The 18971-nt window shown below is 39.3% G+C and overlaps 1 long non-coding RNA gene across 1 annotated transcript; it reads right to left on the bottom strand.

The window, feature by feature from the left end:
- Positions 1-2904: 2904 nt before the first annotated feature.
- LOC110874312 lies at positions 2905-13606 on the bottom strand. The gene is made up of 3 exons (XR_004865854.1): positions 13402-13606; positions 12066-12122; positions 2905-3060 (listed from the first exon to the last, which is right to left on the bottom strand). It is a non-coding gene; the product is annotated as an uncharacterized LOC110874312 (long non-coding RNA).
- Between the last annotated feature and the right edge of the window lie 5365 nt (positions 13607-18971).

Below are 18971 nucleotides of genomic sequence, written 5' to 3'. Positions count from 1 at the left end.
AACGGGTAAATCTTCAGAAACGAAAATGAACTAACGGAGTCATTTTCAACGGTTTCATCCTCAGAGTTGGAAATGAAGGATTACACGGATATTCATTTCCTCAACGGGTAAATCTTCAGAAACGAAAATGAACTAACAGAGTCATTTTCAATGGTTGCTTCATCAGAGTTGGAAATGAATAGGGTTAACTCTAGACACATAACAGAACTTGCTGTGATTTCTGTGCACTAAATTCCATAATTATGTATGCATCCATAATTACGTAATCCCTTGCACAGTCCGCGCAGTTTGTTTTGTAATGTTTTGGGGAAGGATATCAAACTTGTGATGAGGGTGACTAGACTTCCATCGGGTCCTTTTAATTCGATCGACAGGGGATCTTCTTAGTTAGGCCACCAAGGAGTCCTTTCAGCTATATCATCACATGATATCCCTAACCAGATTTTTTTGGATCAATCTGTTTAACTAGACCACTCAAGGGGTCTAATTATGAATTAGTACTTTATAATCCAAGGGACTTAACTGTAACGTAGAAGTCCATTGAGGATTTTTACGTAGTACGTTTGGGTATCCTACTATGAATCCTTTATACGAATGATATGGAAGATTCTACAAGGATTTGGATAACATAATTTGGATCACACAACAACACATAAGGGAACATATAAGCACAAAGTCACATAATTGTTTAACTTGATTATAATTTGTTATTAACTTGTTATCGATTGAATACGGATATGGAAACCAGTCGACGGGCCTCAATGTCCACTGGGATCTTTCTGAGAAGATAGGAAGATCTCCCAAAATTCAATTTTTGATTACAAGGAATCACCACATTCGAATTAAGGTATACAGCAATTAAAGACTTACGGGAAATCCTTAGGTACCCTATTAAGGATTTATAGTGGTACCTTGGGTATTCGTTACGTGTTGCAACTTGTGCCTTGTACTTCGTTTTTCTTAGAAGAAACGGGTACTTGGGAATTTCGTGGAAGACGTAAGATTTATTTATAAACAACGATAACAACTGTTTCTTGGACCTTGACAACAAAAGAAAATAATACATAACACGTGATTATTTCTAAACGATGTTGTCTTCTAGTCAGTCAGATGCTCATCCCTGTACTGGATTAGCATTAGCAAGCTTTGGGCAATTTCTTCGGAAATGACCCATCTCGCCACAATTGTAGCAAGAACCTGGTGGAAAGCGAGCTTGAGCAGGATTGTTGTCAGCTTGATTTGGTGCAACTGCAGCTCGGCAAACCTTTGTTGTGTGACCTTTAAGTCCACAAATTTGGCATTCGTGGCACTTCACCCTAGCATGATGATGAAGGTTACATTGGTTGCACAAGGGTGAAGTTCCATTATATGGCTTCCTAGCAGGGGGTTGAGCTGGTTGGTTGGGGACGGCTTGATCATTGTGAGTAACCATGGTGAAGTTCTGAGAAGCCTTTCGCTTCTTTGACTTCTTAGGGGATCCAGTCTGTTCATCCATGGTCTTTGATTCCTCGATTGGTTTCGATTCCTCGATCGGTTTCTTGTCACCCTTTCGGAAAAGCTTTCGTTTCCTGATCTGAGATTCAGTCAAGGTTGCAGATAGGTCAATGGCCTGCCTAACCGTGGTGGGGTTACTACCAGTAACAATGTCCTGAACTGAGTCAGGGAGGCCATCAATGTATTTTTCAATCGCCTTATCCAAAGGCGTAACCATGGAAGGACACAACAGGCTCAGCTTCTCATATCGATCAGTCTATGCTCGATGTTCGCCGCTGTCTTGCTTAAGATCGTCGAATTCCCTTTCTAAGGCCCTGATCTCATGACGAGGACATAATTCCTTCATCATCAGTGCTCGATGTTCTTCCCACGTTTGAGCCAGTGCCACCTCGGCACCCCTATCTCTCATCACACCGTTCCACCATGTCAAAGCTCGTTTCTCAAAGACACTAGATGCAAAATCTACCTCTCGCTCGTTTGCACATTGAACATGTCTGAAGGTGCTCTCTAAACTCTCGAACCATTGCAGAAGTGCAGTCGCTCCTTGAGACCCAGAAAACTTTGATGGCTTAGCCGAGTTGAACGTCTTGAAGCTGCAGGGGGCGTTATTGTTGTTGAGGGCTTGGTTACATTGGACAACGATGTTCGGGATTGCAGCAGTTATTTGCTGTGTAATGACAGCTGCCAGATCTTCAATAGATACCGGATTTTCGCGTCGTGGAGGCATTCTAAAGAAAGGGAAACAAGAGAGAAAACAAATGAAATGGCATGGGGTAAGAATAGGATGTTGCAATTACCAACCAAAAATCATGGGTGATGGTCATTTGTTTGAACCACGAAGCAAACAAACGATACACAATGGCTGAATCAAAGCAAATAGATCCTCATAATGCATCGCGAAGACATGCTCGCCTATAAGTGGATACTCACCCCAAGAGTTCCCAGGTAAGAGTGACTGGTCCGATTATGTGGATTTGTACGAACACTCTAGCCTTAGACAGAAAACGCAGGGTACAGGCATTCACTCTTCCAGTTTGCACGTGTTCACACTATTTAGGACCAAAAACTTTGACGAGAGTTTTGAAAACTCAAAGGGGTTCAAATCCTTATAACAGAGGGTTCAAAACCTAGTAATCAATCATCCAAGAACAGATGATTAGTTTTCAAAGCGGTTTTGAAATTTATGTTCTTGTTGTGGTCGTCGCCTAAGGATAGGTGACGGTATTGTTTTATGACTAAACGCAAGTGAACTCGCGTTAGGGTCCTAAGAAGGTTATAGACTAGGTCAAAGTATTACTAATAACCTAATTCCCTATAACCATTGTGTCACACCCCTTTCTACGGCGGAAGCACGAGGTGTGATCATGAAAGGTTCTCATTGCATACGAAAGGTAAACATACTATATGCTCGAAAATAACTTTAAACATTACATTACCGAAAACATAAGTCAAGTGTTTACAACACATGATAGCATATTGTCTTAAAAGTTACAACTTTATTTAACGATAAACAAAGCAACATCCACGAGCATGCGTAGGACCACGCGCACATCCACCTTTAGTTACCTGAAATACATGTGAGTTTTGGAAAAAACATCAACATAATGTTGGTGTGAATTCATGCAGTGATTGTTTTTGAATGTTTAATATCCTTGAATGAAAACATAGTATAAAACTGGTAGAATGAATGAATGTTTGAATGTAACTCGTAAAACGTATGTATAACTGGGTACTATGATTGTTTGAATGTGTGAGTTTTGCTAGTGGTTTGCAAGGCCACTAACATATGTCACGACATAGGAAGCCACCAAACCTAGGCATTTTTGTCGACTTGACTGAGACACAGAAGCACTCATTGGTAGAAGTAGGCCAAGAGTGGGGTTGCCTGAAACCCATTAGATCTAACCTTTTGTTCCGCGGTCGGAATGTATACGTTGATTAATGGTGCTTATGGTACCCTATTCGAGACATGGTCTGGAATGTTTCACTTGAATGTTTTTGTACCCATCATAACATATGCAAACAATATTCAATTTGTGACATGTATTTCACCCCCGAAGTGTAAAACAAAAACAGTTAAAGAAAAGGGGGAGCATGAACTCACAACTTTGCGTTCCTTGCATCGTAAACTTCACCGGATTTGCGTAATTAACGTCGTAACCTATACGCGTTTTCTTATCGTTAGTCACTAGACTTGCGTCGCACAAGTTCAGTCACTCACTTTTGTGTATATTTTCTTGTGTTAAAAATATTTTATATTTTTAACTAAATGTCTTACTTATATTATTTTCTCACAAATAAATATAAGTCTTTTGTGTTTTGTACTTTGCACCCGAATTATGTGTCTAGTATATTGTATGTGTATCTTCATGTTTATACTCCTCATGAGTATTTAGTGTATTTTTTTTTACGTCTTAATACGCTAGCATGTATAACACATATGGTATACACTTAGCACAAAAGTTGGTGATAAATAATGTATATATTTTTCTTTCAAAAATGCATACTTGTATCCATTTTTATGCTTGAAGAAATCCTCATTTCTTATCACCAAAAATTAGGGAAACCTTGGTAATACTCTAAAATACATTTTTAGGGAATAAGTTTCTCAAAAACTTATATTTTTCTAAGTGTCAAGATTTATAAAAATTTTGACAGAGTTTCCCCTAAAAATGGAGGTTTCCCATGTTTTCAAAACATGTGTTTATTTTCTTTTAAATCGTTAACAATCATCAACAACAATTATCAACAATAATCATCAACAACAATCACTAATTTTCCCCATTTCATGAACTTGAATACTTACCAAAATTGTGTAGTAACTTACTAGCACATTTAGTAAGTCTTGTTATCTTTATAAATAAGTTCGATTTCTTAAAAACCTTATTTTTAAAGAATATGAAGTTTCACAACTTCTAGTCAGTTTTTACGAAAATTATTTCTTTGCTAAAAACTTTTGTTACACAAGTGTCCACACACTTGTTTGTTCACAAAAATCACTTTTGTTTGTGTAAGATCCGGTTTAGAACATGTGATTTCTTTTGACGCTTGGTCTTTTGAAAATACCACTTGTAGATACATAGATCGGCTAGTTTTAAACACTATTTCACAAGTAAAACGCTTTTACACAAGTTCATGATTCGTATGTGGTAGGGCTTCACCCTTTAACCCTTGTTTCATTCAAAACAACCTTATGTCATGATTCATGATCACGACCAAACCGGGTTAAACGATGATCCGAGCTACCACAACATAGATCGGGTCTAAATAATCACAAATTTCAATTACTACAACATTTACACAACTAGTGAGCTTTTAACCATCGTTTTTCATGTTTTAGTAGACTTTAATGAACCATTTTGTAAGATTTCGAGTTTTAATCATTACACATCACATTAACCACTTCAAAATAGTTCAAGAAGGTGTATTAAGTAACATACCACTAGCTCGAGGCTAGGGAGGAATCTAAGCGCAAATGAAGTGGATAAAAGCTAGAGGATGAGGTCCTTCGATCTCTGAGTGTACCAAGCCTTCTTATGCGTGACACTTGACACTTGTATGATGTTGGAATGTGAAGAACAAAATCGAAAAATATGATGGATGATCAAGGGGTGTTCGGCCGAAAGTTTTTGAGGGAGAGGAGAGAGTAGTTTTATGGTGTTGGGTGGTGAATTGTCTAATGTGCCATCTCAAGGTATTTATAGACATTCCATATGGCATATTCCTAGCATATTCCTGACATATTCCTGGAATATTCCTAGCATATTCCTGGCATATTCCTGGAATATTCCTAGCATATTCCTAGCATATTCCTAGAATATTCCTAGCATATTCCTGGCATATTCCTGGAATATTCCTAGCATATTCCTAGCATATTCCTGGAATATTCCTAGCATATTCCTGGCATATTCCTGGTATATTCCTGGAATATTCCTAGCATATTCCTAGGTTTTCTGCGTTGTCTGCGTTTTGCAGTGTAAGCACTGTGTAGCGTAGGAAGACACGGTACGCACTTAAACATGAAAAAATAACGTTTTTAAGCGTTTTAACTTATTTTTTTTCAACACGAACCTGATTAAAATTAAATTTTAATCATAACAGAATATTTGTGGGATTAAATATTATCCGGGCGGCCATCAACGTTCGTTTCGCAGTTTTGTCGTAATTAGTTCTGCTCTTAAAGTGTGTTTCGGGTGCTTTTAGTGCTTATTTTTGCTTTCGCAATGTCTATAAATTAAACCCTTATATGTATTCTTGGGTTTTAATGTATTCTTGTCGTAGGACCTACACCTAGGCCTCCATTCTAATGTCTGACTGCTTTCTGCAGTTCTGTTGACACATTGTGTCTTACCGGTGAGTTTACTTAGTATTTTTGATGCAACGCTCTCGTTTATGCATAAAGCAATATTTTGTAGTATACAACGTGCATGAATTCACTTGTTTAACATGTGTTCAGACATTGCTGACAATTAAGCACATAATTGTAGTTATTAAATAATAATTAAAGTGTACGGAAGTTACCGGTTTGGTGCCAGTTGTCACAGTCTCCCCCCGTTAAAAGAATTTCGTCCCGAAATTCAGGATGGACTAACCCTTGCAGGAGTCTCTTTGAATAGGTGGGGATACTTTTCTTTGAACTGGTCTTCACATTCCCACGTGTACTCGGGTCCGTGCTTAGAGTTCCAACGTACTTTGACAAGCTTCACACTGCTCCTCCTGGTCTTGTTGACCTTCCAGTCGGTAACCTCAACGGGTTGTTCTGTAAATCGGAGGGCTTCATCAATATGCACTTCATCCATTGGGATGATCACGTTTTCTTGTGTTGGACTCTTCTTCAGGTTGGATACATGAAACGTATCATGTACTCCATTAAGTTCTTCCGGTAACTCCAACTTGTATGCCACGGTACCAATTCTTTTCAATATTCTGAATGGTCCGATGTATCGTGGATTCAGCTTTCCACGCTTTCCAAATCTGACTACGCCCTTCCAAGGTGAGACCTTTAACAACACTTTGTCTCCCACCTCGAATTCTACTGATTTTCTTTTCGGATCAGCGTATCTCTTTTGTCGATCTCGAGCCGCCTTAATGCGCTTTCGGATCTGCGCAATCTTGTCGGTTGTCTCTTGAACGAGTTCAGGACCAACCATACGTTTATCTCCGGCATCTGCCCAACATAAGGGCGATCGACACTTGCGGCCATACAGAGCTTCGAACGGCGCGGCCTTTATGCTTGTATGATAACTGTTATTGTAGGAAAACTCAACTAAGGGTAGGTGAGTATCCCAGCTGCCGCCTAGATCCATGACACATGCGCGAAGCATATCTTCTAACGTTTGTATAGTCCGTTCGCTCTGGCCGTCTGTTTGCGGATGGAATGCCGTGCTTAGATCTAACTGAGATCCAAAGGCTTCCTGAAATGATTGCCAGATTCTTGAGACAAAGCGTCCATCTCTGTCTGAAATGATTGAGATAGGCACTCCGTGACATGCCACAATTTCTCTTAAGTATATTTCTGCAAGCTTTCCAGTGCTATCCTTTTCTCGGATTGGTAGGAAATGCGCAGATTTCGTCAACCGATCAATTATTACCCATATCATGTCGTGCCCTCTCGGGGTCCTGGGTAATTTCGTTATGAAGTCCATCGAGATTTGTTCCCACTTCCACACGGGAATCTCTGGTTGTTGTAGTAGACCGGACGGTTTTTGATATTCGGCCTTAACCTTAGCACAGGTTAGGCATTTTCCAACATAGACAGCAACATCGCTTTTGAGTCTCGGCCACCAATAGTACTCTTTCAAGTCTTGATACATCTTGTCTGATCCTGGGTGGATCGAATATCTCGATTTGTGGGCTTCATTAAGGATGACTTCTCGTATGCCACCATAGAGTGGAACCCAAATACGCTTCTTGAAGTATAAGGCTCCCTCTTCATTTGGCGCCATGTACTTCAATGCACCTCGGAGGTATTCAGCTTTGCGGTTCTCTCCTTTAAGAGCTTCTTGTTGTGCATCACGAATGCGTGCAGTGAGGTTCGTTCGAATGGTCATTTCTAACGCTCGAACTCTTAGGGTCTTACCCCTTTCTTTTCGGCTCAATGTGTCTGCTACAATGTTTGCCTTTCCTGGGTGGTACTTAATCTCACAGTCGTAATCATTTAGCAGCTCGACCCATCGCCGCTGGCGCATATTCAATTCCTTCTGATCAAATATGTGTTGCAGGCTTTTGTGATCTGTGAAGATTGTACATCGAGTACCATATAGATAGTGTCGCCAGATTTTCAAGGCGAATACCACTGCGCCCAGTTCCAGGTCATGAGTGGTATAATTTCTTTCGTGCACCTTCAGTTGCCTTGACGCGTAAGCGATGACTTTTTGGCGTTGCATGAGCATGCAACCCAAGCCTTGTCGCGAAGCGTCGCAGTATACCACGAAGTCTTCCGTGCCTTCGGGTAGTGACAATATTGGTGCATCGCATAGCTTGCTTTTGAGTAGCTGAAAAGCTTCCTCCTGTTTAACACCCCAGTCATACTTCTTGTCTTTCTGCGTAAGGGCAGTTAGCGGCTGAGCTATTTTTGAGAAATTCTCGATGAATCTCCTATAGTAGCCCGCTAAGCCCAAAAATTGGCGAACTTCAGTTGGGGTTTTGGGAGCTTCCCAATTCTTTATTGCTTCTATCTTGGACGGGTCTACATGAATGCCCTTCTCATTCACAACGTGACCAAGAAATTGTACTTCGCGAATCCAGAATTCGCATTTCGAGAACTTTGCATAAAGTTTCTCCTTTTTCAGTAGTTCCAAGATGGTTCTGAGGTGTTGCTCGTGCTCTTCTTTCGTCCGAGAGTAAATCAGGATATCATCGATAAATACAATCACGAATTTATCGAGATATGGTTTACATACACGGTTTATCAGATCCATAAAGACCGCTGGTGCATTCGTCAGCCCGAATGGCATCACAAGAAACTCGTAATGTCCATAGCGTGTTCTGAATGTCGTCTTTGGTACGCTTTCTTCTTGTATTCTTAACTGATGATATCCAGATCGAAGGTCGATCTTGGAATAGTAGCTTGACCCTTGTAACTGGTCAAACAAGTCGTCAATCCTCGGTAGTGGGTACCGATTCTTGATCGTTAGCTTGTTCAGTTCCCTGTAATCGATACACATCCGCATGGTTCCATCCTTTTTCTTCACGAACAAAACTGGAGCTCCCCAGGGCGAGAAGCTTGGCCTTATGAATCCTTTATCCAACAACTCCTGGAGTTGTGTAGATAATTCTTGCATTTCGGATGGCGCAAGTCTATACGGTGCCTTGGCTACAGGAGCAGCTCCCGGAACCAAGTCTATACGGAATTCGACTTGTCGTTGCAGAGGTAGTCCTGGCAGATCCTCAGGGAACACATCAGGAAATTCCTTCACCACAGGAATGTCTTCGAGTTTCGGCTCCACAGCCTTCTTGTCTATCACGTGTGCTAGGAAGGCAACACATCCTTTCCTTAAGCACTTCTGTGCCTTCATACAACTGATGATTCTTAGAGGCGCGTCTTGTTTTTCTCCATGCACGATGAGAGTTTCATCATTCGCCAAAGGGATGCGAATGAATTTCTCATGACAAATGACTTCAGCTTTGTTCTTGGATAGCCAGTCCATTCCGACTACTACATCAAAGCTACCCAATTGAATAGGTAAGAGATCGATGCTAAACCTTCGCTCACCAAGTTCGAGTGTGCAGTTTCTAACAACTTCGCCTGATTCAACAAGTTTTCCATTGGCTAATTCTATGGAATATGGAACTTCTAATCTACTAGATTCTATTCCGAGTTTGCGTTTAAATTCCACAGACATGAAGCTATAATCGGCGCCAGTGTCAAATAATATGGATGCAAAGTGATTGTTAATGAGAAACGTACCGGTGACCACGTTAGGTTCCTCGCGTGCGTTCTTTGCTCCAATCACAAATGCCCGAGCCTGAGCATTGTCTTTCTTTGGGCAGTCCCTCATGAAATGATCGTTGCTTCCACACTTGAAGCATCCTTGGTTTCGCCCGGCTTCATTTCCAATTCGGTTATTGTTGCCATCCCCATTTCCGCCATCGTTACGGTTTCCATTCCCGTTCCTATTACCATTGCCATTGCGGCCTCCAATACCTTTACCCCAACAATCTTCAGTACGATGGCCTGACTTTCCGCAGTTCCCGCACTTCCCAACACGACAATTTCCCACATGATGGAAATCACAGCGGTTACACTTGGGCAGAGTGCCCTGATACTTCCTAGTTCCAGACTCATTTGCAGCTGCGAAGGCTTTTGCCTCCCTAGGTGGGTTAGTGTCACGCTTCTTGTTGTTCGAACCCTTGTTGTTGCGAGTTGCTTGAGTCAGAGTCGAATGCTTCCTCTTCTTGTCACCGGACGACTCAGCATGTGTCTCGGTCTTCTCTGTTGGGTTCAATGATAACTTCTCCATACGAACACAATCCTCAGTAAGACTGACAGCCAGACTTACAGCCTCGGTGATTGTTTGAGGTTTGGCCGACGTTACCATGCCGCGAAACTCTGGGGCCAGTCCCCAAATGTAGCGTTCAACGCGCTTAAATTCCGGAGTCACCATGTAGGGAATCACTCTGGATAAATCATGGAACCTTCGAGTATACCCAGTGATGTCAGCACCCACCATAGTCAAGTGCCAGAACTCTGTCTCCAACCTTTGGAGTTCAGCACGGGAGCAATACTTCGCTCGTATTTTCTCTTTCAGTTCATTCCAAGTCATGCCATACGCAGCATCATCGCCTAGGGTTTGGACTTGTAGGTTCCACCAAGTCAAAGCTTCATCGACAAATAGCCCAGTAGCAAAGGTGACTTGTTGATCCGCGGTACACTTGCTCATGCGGATAGTGGCCTCAGTCTTCTCCGTCCAATGCACAAATGCTACTGCTCCTCCAGTGCCATCATAGTTCATTGGTTTGCAGTCGAGGAACTGCTTGAAGGTGCAGCCTTGGGCTACGTTTCCTCCTGACGAATCTCCATGTCCGTCACGTCTAGTATTGCTTGGTCCTCCACTGTCTTGGGTACGGTTCGCCTCGTACTGGGCGATGGCAGCAGAGATTCTCTCTTCCAGTAGAGCGTTCAACTCTTCAGCAGTTCTTGGCAGTGGGGGGGAGGAGGTTGATTATCATTGCGAGCATTCACAGCTCTCCTGGGTGCCATGTTCTGGCAGAACATAACACAACAGGGTTAAACATTTGCTTGATATCGTCACCCTAGACATTAGTAGCATATATATTCACAGGTATATATACCACATAAGTGACATCAAACAATTATTACTCCAACAGAGTACATAGTAGGCTTGCACTGAGGGAATCTATACGTGACAAGACTTGTTGTGATTTCTGTGCACTGAATTCCATAATTATGTATGCATCCATAATTACGTAACTCCTTGCACAGTCTGCACAGTTCGTTTCATCCTCGTGTTTCCTCCTTCAGTTAAGTCATTGTTTTCAGGCAAAGTCATGTATACTAGTGGTATTCTACATCTAGTACGTGTATATGCTAATTATCACAAATAATTGCAAGTAATCCTTAATCATAGACAAGTGCTACCCCAGTGCACCCTAAGTCACGTAGCGTCTTTTCTAGACTCATGTATACAGTTTCAGGCAGTGGATGTCGCGGGATGTTTTATGCAATGAAAACTCTTTGAAAAATTGTTTTCGTGATAGGATCCTAGAGATTGTAGACTAGACTCGAGAAGGAATCCTGGTTCACTACAATCGCAGCTCTGATACCAATCTGTCACACCCCTTTCTGCGGCGGAAGCACGAGGTGTGATCATGAAAGGTTCTCATTGTATACGAAAGGTAAACATACTATATGCTCGAAAATAACTTTAAACATTACATTACCGAAAACATAAGTCAAGTGTTTACAACACATGATAGCATATTGTCTTAAAAGTTACAACTTTATTTAACGATAAACAAAGCGACATCCACGAGCATGCGTAGGACCACGCGCACATCCACCTTTAGTTACCTGAAATACATGTGAGTTTTGGAAAAAACATCAACATAATGTTGGTGTGAATTCATGCAGTGATTGTTTTTGAATGTTTAATATCCTTGAATGAAAACATAGTATAAAACTGGTAGAATGAATGAATGTTTGAATGTAACTCGTAAAACGTATGTATAACTGGGTACTATGACTGTTTGAATGTGTGAGTTTTGCTAGTGGTTTGCAAGGCCACTAACATATGTCACGACATAGGAAGCCACCAAACCTAGGCATTTTTGTCGACTTGACTGAGACACAGAAGCACTCATTGGTAGAAGTAGGCCAAGAGTGGGGTTGCCTGAAACCCATTAGATCTAACCTTTTGTTCCGCGGTCTGAATGTATACGTTGATTAATGGTGCTTATGGTACCCTATTCGAGACATGGTCTGGAATGTTTCACTTGAATGTTTTTGTACCCATCATAACATATGCAAACAATATTCAATTTGTGACATGTATTTCACCCCCGAAGTGTAAAACAAAAACAGTTAAAGAAAAGGGGGAGCATGAACTCACAACTTTGCGTTCCTTGCGTCGTAAACTTCACCGGATTTGCTTAATTAACGTCGTAACCTATACGCGTTTTCTTATCGTTAGTCACTAGACTTGCGTCGCACAAGTTCAGTCACTCACTTTTGTGTATATTTTCTTGTGTTAAAAATATTTTATATTTTTAACTAAATGTCTTACTTATATTATATTCTCACAAATAAATATAAGTCTTTTGTGTTTTGTACTTTGCACCCGAATTATGTGTCTAGTATATTGTATGTGTATCTTCATGTTTATACTCCTCATGAGTATTTAGTGTATTTTTTTTACGTCTTAATACGCTAGCATGTATAACACATATGGTATACACTTAGCACAAAACTTGGTGATAAATAATATATATATTTTTCTTTCAAAAATGCATACTTGTATCCATTTTTATGCTTGAAGAAATCATCATTTCTTATCACCAAAAATTAGGGAAACCTTGGTAATACTCTTAAATACATTTTTAGGGAATAAGTTTCTCAAAAACTTATATTTTTCTAAGTGTCAAGATTTATAAAAATTTTGACAAAGTTTCCCCTAAAAATGGAGGTTTCCCATGTTTTCAAAACATGTGTTTATTTTCTTTTAAATCGTCAACAATCATCAACAACAATTATCAACAATAATCATCAACAACAATCACTAATTTTCCCCATTTCATGAACTTGAATACTTACCAAAATTGTGTAGTAACTTACTAGCACATTTAGTAAGTCTTGTTATCTTTATAAATAAGTTCGATTTCTTAAAAACCTTATTTTTAAAGAATATGAAGTTTCACAACTTCTAGTCAGTTTTTACGAAAATTATTTCTTTGCTAAAAACTTTTGTTACACAAGTGTCCACACACTTGTTTGTTCACAAAAATCACTTTTGTTTGTGTAAGATCCGGTTTAGAACATGAGATTTCTTTTGACGCTTGGTCTTTTGAAAATACCACTTGTAGATACATAGATCGGCTAGTTTTAAACACTATTTCACAAGTAAAACGCTTTTACACAAGTTCATGATTCGTATGTGGTAGGGCTTCACCCTTTAACCCTTGTTTCATTCAAAACAACCTTATGTCATGATTCATGATCACGACCAAACCGGGTTAAACGATGATCCGAGCTACCACAACATAGATCGGGTCTAAATAATCACAAATTTCAATTACTACAACATTTACACAACTAGTGAGCTTTTAACCATCGTTTTTCATGTTTTTAGTAGACTTTAATGAACCATTTTGTAAGATTTCGAGTTTTAATCATTACACATCACATTAACCACTTCAAAATAGTTCAAGAATGTGTATTAAGTAACATACCACTAGCTCCAGGCTAGGGAGGAATCTAAGCGCAAATGAAGTGGATAAAAGCTAGAGGATGAGGTCCTTCGATCTCCGAGTGTACCAAGCCTTCTTATGCGTGACACTTGACACTTGTATGATGTTGGAATGTGAAGAACAAAATCGAAAAATATGATGGATGATCAAGGGGTGTTCGGCCGAAAGTTTTTGAGGGAGAGGAGAGAGTAGTTTTATGGTGTTGGGTTAATGTGCCATCTCAAGGTATTTATAGACATTCCATATGGCATATTCCTAGCATATTCCTGACATATTCCTGGAATATTCCTAGCATATTCCTAGCATATTCCTGGAATATTCCTAGCATATTCCTAGCATATTCCTGGAATATTCCTAGCATATTCCTGGCATATTACTGGAATATTCCTAGCATATTCCTAGCATATTCCTGGAATATTCCTAGCATATTCCTGGCATATTCCTGGTATATTCCTGGAATATTCCTAGCATATTCCTAGGTTTTCTGCGTTGTCTGCGTTTTGCAGTGTAAGCACTGTGTCGCGTAGGAACACACGGTACGCGCTTAAACATGAAAAAATAACGTTTTTAAGCGTTTTAACTTATTTTTTTTTCAACACGAACCTGATTAAAATTAAATTTTAATCATAACAGAATATTTGTGGGATTAAATATTATCCGGGCGGCCATCAACTTTCGTTTCGCAGTTTTGTCGTAATTAGTTCTGCTCTTAAAGTGTGTTTCGGTGCTTTTAGTGCTTATTTTTGCTTTCGCAATGTCTATAAATTAAACCCTTATATGTATTCTTGGGTTTTAATGTATTCTTGTCGTAGGACCTACACCTAGGCCTCCATTCTAATGTCTGACTGCTTTCTACAGTTCTGTTGACACATTGTGTCTTACCGGTGAGTTTACTTAGTATTTTTGACGCAACGCTCTCGTTTATGCATAAAGCAATATTTTGTAGTATACAACGTGCATGAATTCACTTGTTTAACATGTGTTCAGACATTGCTGACAATTAAGCACATAATTGTAGTTATTAAATAATAATTAAAGTGTACGGAAGTTACCGGTTTGGTGCCAGTTGTCACACATTGGCTCTGATACCAACTTTTCTGTCACACCCCGACCACGAAGAACATACAAATCGTGGCAGAAACATCGGGGAGTTGTGACATCTGTGCTTGTAATCATTGTAAACAGTTCAGTTATCAATGAAATAAAGTTATTTGATCCCTATGTTTGTTTGTTGTGTTTGATGCTTTTCATGTTTTGACTTTTATTCGATTTCAAACTCTATATCGCTTTCTGGAGAATTATACGCAAACTGGTGCGAAAACGTAATCAGTTATATGCAACAAATACTCCGGAACATCAATTTATGCTTAACATACCTTAAATAACCTTTACATAACTTAGAAATAAGTTTTGAAGGCTTTGGTATGGCAAAATTAAGTTAATTCGCTTACAGGGACTAAAATTGACAAACTGCGAAAGTATGTCGATTTGAACTGTAACGAACATTCCGGAACATGTACATAAGTTAAATCCCACCCTAAATATCATTTACATAGCTTAGAAATAGGCTTTGGGAGGTTCGGTGTGCTAAAATAAACTTTATGCTCATTCAGGGACTAAAAGCGTCAAAAAGTGCATAAGTTTGCACTTTCGCGCATAACTTACGCTCTGAATACATCCGGACATCCAAAAATTTATGTAAGCATTAAAATATTATGTTTTAGTGTTTGGCATGAGAAAAATCCATTCGTCGCGCAATTTGGATCATTTTTCGCGCTTATGCGCATTCCGTCGTAATTAAGCGAACATCGCGATCGTACGACCAAACGAACCGACATCTGAGATATTTTTGAGCATGTTTTGAGTTCCCTATACTTTAACTTCATTTTAGAGGCTTGAAATGAGGTTAACAGGCCTTAAACATGTCGAAAATGCACTTAAAAGCATGCAGGGGCTAAAACTGTTATTTTTGAAAAGTTATGCTGATCAGACAACCTCAGGCGGCCCGCCTGAGTTTATGTGGATCCTGATGCGGGCCGCATGGCCTCCCCAGATATGCAAAAAATGTTGCAAACAGCTGATTGCGGCTGTTTAGCACTTCAAAACCACTTGCAAATGGTTTTTATCAATCCTAGGGGCTCCCATGGGTTTGTAATTCAGTGGGTATGTGTTGTACGGCTCAGATTTAACGCTTGGGGAACAAGAAACGATCTTAACGGTTCCATGTTTCCTATAAATACCCCCCCATGTCTTGCTCATTTTCCCTCACATTTGAAATCTGATTCAAAGCTCTCTAAGTGGAAGTTTATATACTTCCTACCTGAGAGTGAATCGGGTTCAAATCTTGCGGGGACCTTCTGTAAGTATTCTTTCGCGTTTTTCGTTCGTTTTAGCGTTAAAGTCAAACTGTGTTTGACTTTCTGCATTGACCAGTTTATGGTCAATACGAAGTTCGTTTGAACTTCATAACGTGAGCGTAATCACGATGGTTATGGTCCCTAGTGAATATACCTACTGATTACCACGTTATCTAGGCTCAGTGACGAGTCGTAGTTTCGGCCAAAATGCGTTTTCTCGCGTATTTTGTAACCAAACTACTCCAGGGTATTAAAACCGTTTGTTTTAATACCAAACCTGTTTTCTAACATTACTAAACATGTTCTAGCATGTTTAGCTCGTTGCTTTTAGATTTGTGCTTGTTTAGGGTCGTAAAGGTAAGCGATCTAATCAATCGCTTATGCTTACGAACCCGACCCATTTGGTCGATCTTTAGGATCTGACCAAACATTTTAGGTGACCATAGTAGTATAGGGAATAACCTTCCGAGGTTATACCTTATGGTCACGACGTTTAAGTAGTTGTATGATAAGTAGTTCTTATGCCTTAGGTAAATTATCAAAATACCCTTTTTACGCCCAAATTCATTTTAAGCCTATGTAACATAATTTTTGGTGTCTAAACTGATTTAACAACAATATTAAACATGTTAAGGCATATCTTACTTGTCATAGGGCTAGTTAGGCATTCCGAACGCGTTTTACGCAAACGACGCGTTAAAGTAGCATAAGCTACCTAAGCGGGTCATAACGGGTCAAAAGCACTAAGGATAGGTTTCGTTTTAGTACATAGGCTTTGTCAAACCATATTACATAAGTTCCCACACTTATTTGGTTTACGAACCCTCGTACTACCCGATCCTCCGATAGGTCCGTTTATTAATGTAGATACCTATATAGGTGCCGTTTGATTCCGTGATCTTCTAGCATTACTTGGTGGTTATCCTACGACTTCTAAGCAATCTCAAGTGAGTACATAGACCCCTCTTTTACTGTTTTCCAAACATTTTGGGGTGAAACACATGTGCCTACTTGTTACTTTCGTGCTTTCTCGTTTTCACATCATATGCTTGCTATGTTCTTTAGTACACTTATAGTACGTGATTTCATTACATTGTTTTGCTAAGTATGTTAACTTAGCATGCTAGCACATTGATTTTCATTACATTGTTTTGCTATATATGTTTACATGGCATATTAGCACATTGTTTTACATGACTTTTCTGCTTTGTGTGTTTACTTAGCATACTTAGTACATTGTTTTCACATAACTTGTTTACATTTGGTATGACATTTGGTTTGCATAAACGGTTCTTTACTACATTCATTAACATTAGCTACGCCGCTCGGTAGTAAGTAATGGTACCATAGGACTTGACAAATCCCGTTCTTGACAACCTAGGTTTGTTTGGGTGTAAGGAATGACTGAATCCGAAAACATTTTACTTTGATAACCTTTACTCTAAGGTTATCCTGCTGTCTCAAGGCTTGAATGTAATGCGTTAACTTACCACATAAATGTTTGTATCAATAAAACAAGCTTTTACTGAGCAAAACATAACTTTTTGATTTATTCAAAATACTTTGTTTTGTTCCCTTTTACTTATGGTTAAGTATTCTCATTTTGTTACTTACCATACATAACTTTTGTTTTAACTACATGACTACATTTTGGGTTTTTAAACATTGACAATGGTTTAGACAAGAACATTTGATGCTTGGTTTGAACATGAACTATATGCTTTGGTGATTTGTTTAAGTGACTTAAGTAACGATATGTGTGTAGTATGCTACAAGCATGGTGGATACGCCGCTGGTACTTCCTATATATAAGTGCTTGTAATGTATTACATGACATACCGTTATTTAAATCATTCAATTTTGGACTTATACACTTTACACAAATAATATCTTTTTCACAAGACATTGTTTTACAAAACAAATTATTTTATACAACTTATTTCTACTTGGTTATTCTTTAACCATACATTACTCTTTACTTATACATATCATCTGATTTTATCGCTTTTCAATGGATTTACAAAACAAAACAACTTACAAGGTTCATGACTAACTTTCATTAAACACTTTTCTTAAACCTAAGTCATGAATCCTATTTTCACAAAACCTATGTTACTCACAGGCATTTTTATGCTGACGTACCTATTTTCACATGTGTTTTCAGGAGCTAATGCATAGGACGATCGTGACACGCTAGGGTGGACTCGGGCCTTAGTGACATAAAACAGAGCTAGACTTAGTTTAATTACGTTATGTACTCTTTATTTCAGTGGTTTTAAGACAATGTACATGTTGGTTCTTGTTTTGAACGATGTATTCCACCCTTGGATGATGAATAAAATATTATTTTAATTACCTTGGTTGTGGAACAATAATTCTGTTACAACACTCCCCGACGTTTCCGCCACGATTTGATGTTTTATGTGGTCGGGGTGTGACAGAAGAGTTGGTATCAGAGCCAATGGTTATAGGGAATTAGGTTATTAGTAATGCTTTGACCTAGACTATAACCTTTCTAGGACCCCAACACAAGTTGTCTTGTGTGTAGATTTTAAAACATGCACTTCACCTATCCTTAGGTGATCACCAAAACAAGAACCCAGTTTTCTGAAACGATTTTTGAAAAACAATCCTCTGTTTTCAAATGATTTATTATATGGTTTTGAACCCTTTTGATTTTTCAAATTGATTTTGAAAATTTATCATTTGTTTTAATGATTCTTTTGGCCTTGTGCCTTCCAAGTTTTCAAAATCTCGTCAAAGTTTTGGGTTCTAAATAATGTGAACACGTGCAAACTGGAAGGGTGAATGCCTGTACCCTGGGTTTTCTGTCTAAGGCTAGAGTGTTCGTACAAATCCACATAATCGGACCAGTCACTCTTACCTGGGAACTCTTGGGGTGAGTGTTCACTTATAGGCGAGCATGTCTTCGCTAAGCATTGTTTATGGACCCATTTACTTTGATTAGTCACTGTGTGTCATTTGTTTGCTTTGTGATACGGACGAGTTACCACCATCCTTGCTTTGCTGGTTTTGTTTCATCTCGTTCTTTTCATCTAATCATCTCACTCGTTTCCTCTCATGTTTTCCTCTTTTTAGCATGCCTCCTCGACGCGAAAATCAGCTACCCAATGCTGAACTGGCAGAAATCATCGCACAGCATATGGCTGCTGCGTTCCCGAATCTTATTGCTCA

This window comes from Helianthus annuus, chromosome 9 (genome assembly GCF_002127325.2).
Source record: "Helianthus annuus cultivar XRQ/B chromosome 9, HanXRQr2.0-SUNRISE, whole genome shotgun sequence".
NCBI classification, from domain to species: domain Eukaryota; kingdom Viridiplantae; phylum Streptophyta; class Magnoliopsida; order Asterales; family Asteraceae; genus Helianthus; species Helianthus annuus.
The sequence above is the reverse complement of the archived record's forward strand: the minus strand, read 5'-3'. Positions and strand labels throughout refer to the sequence as shown.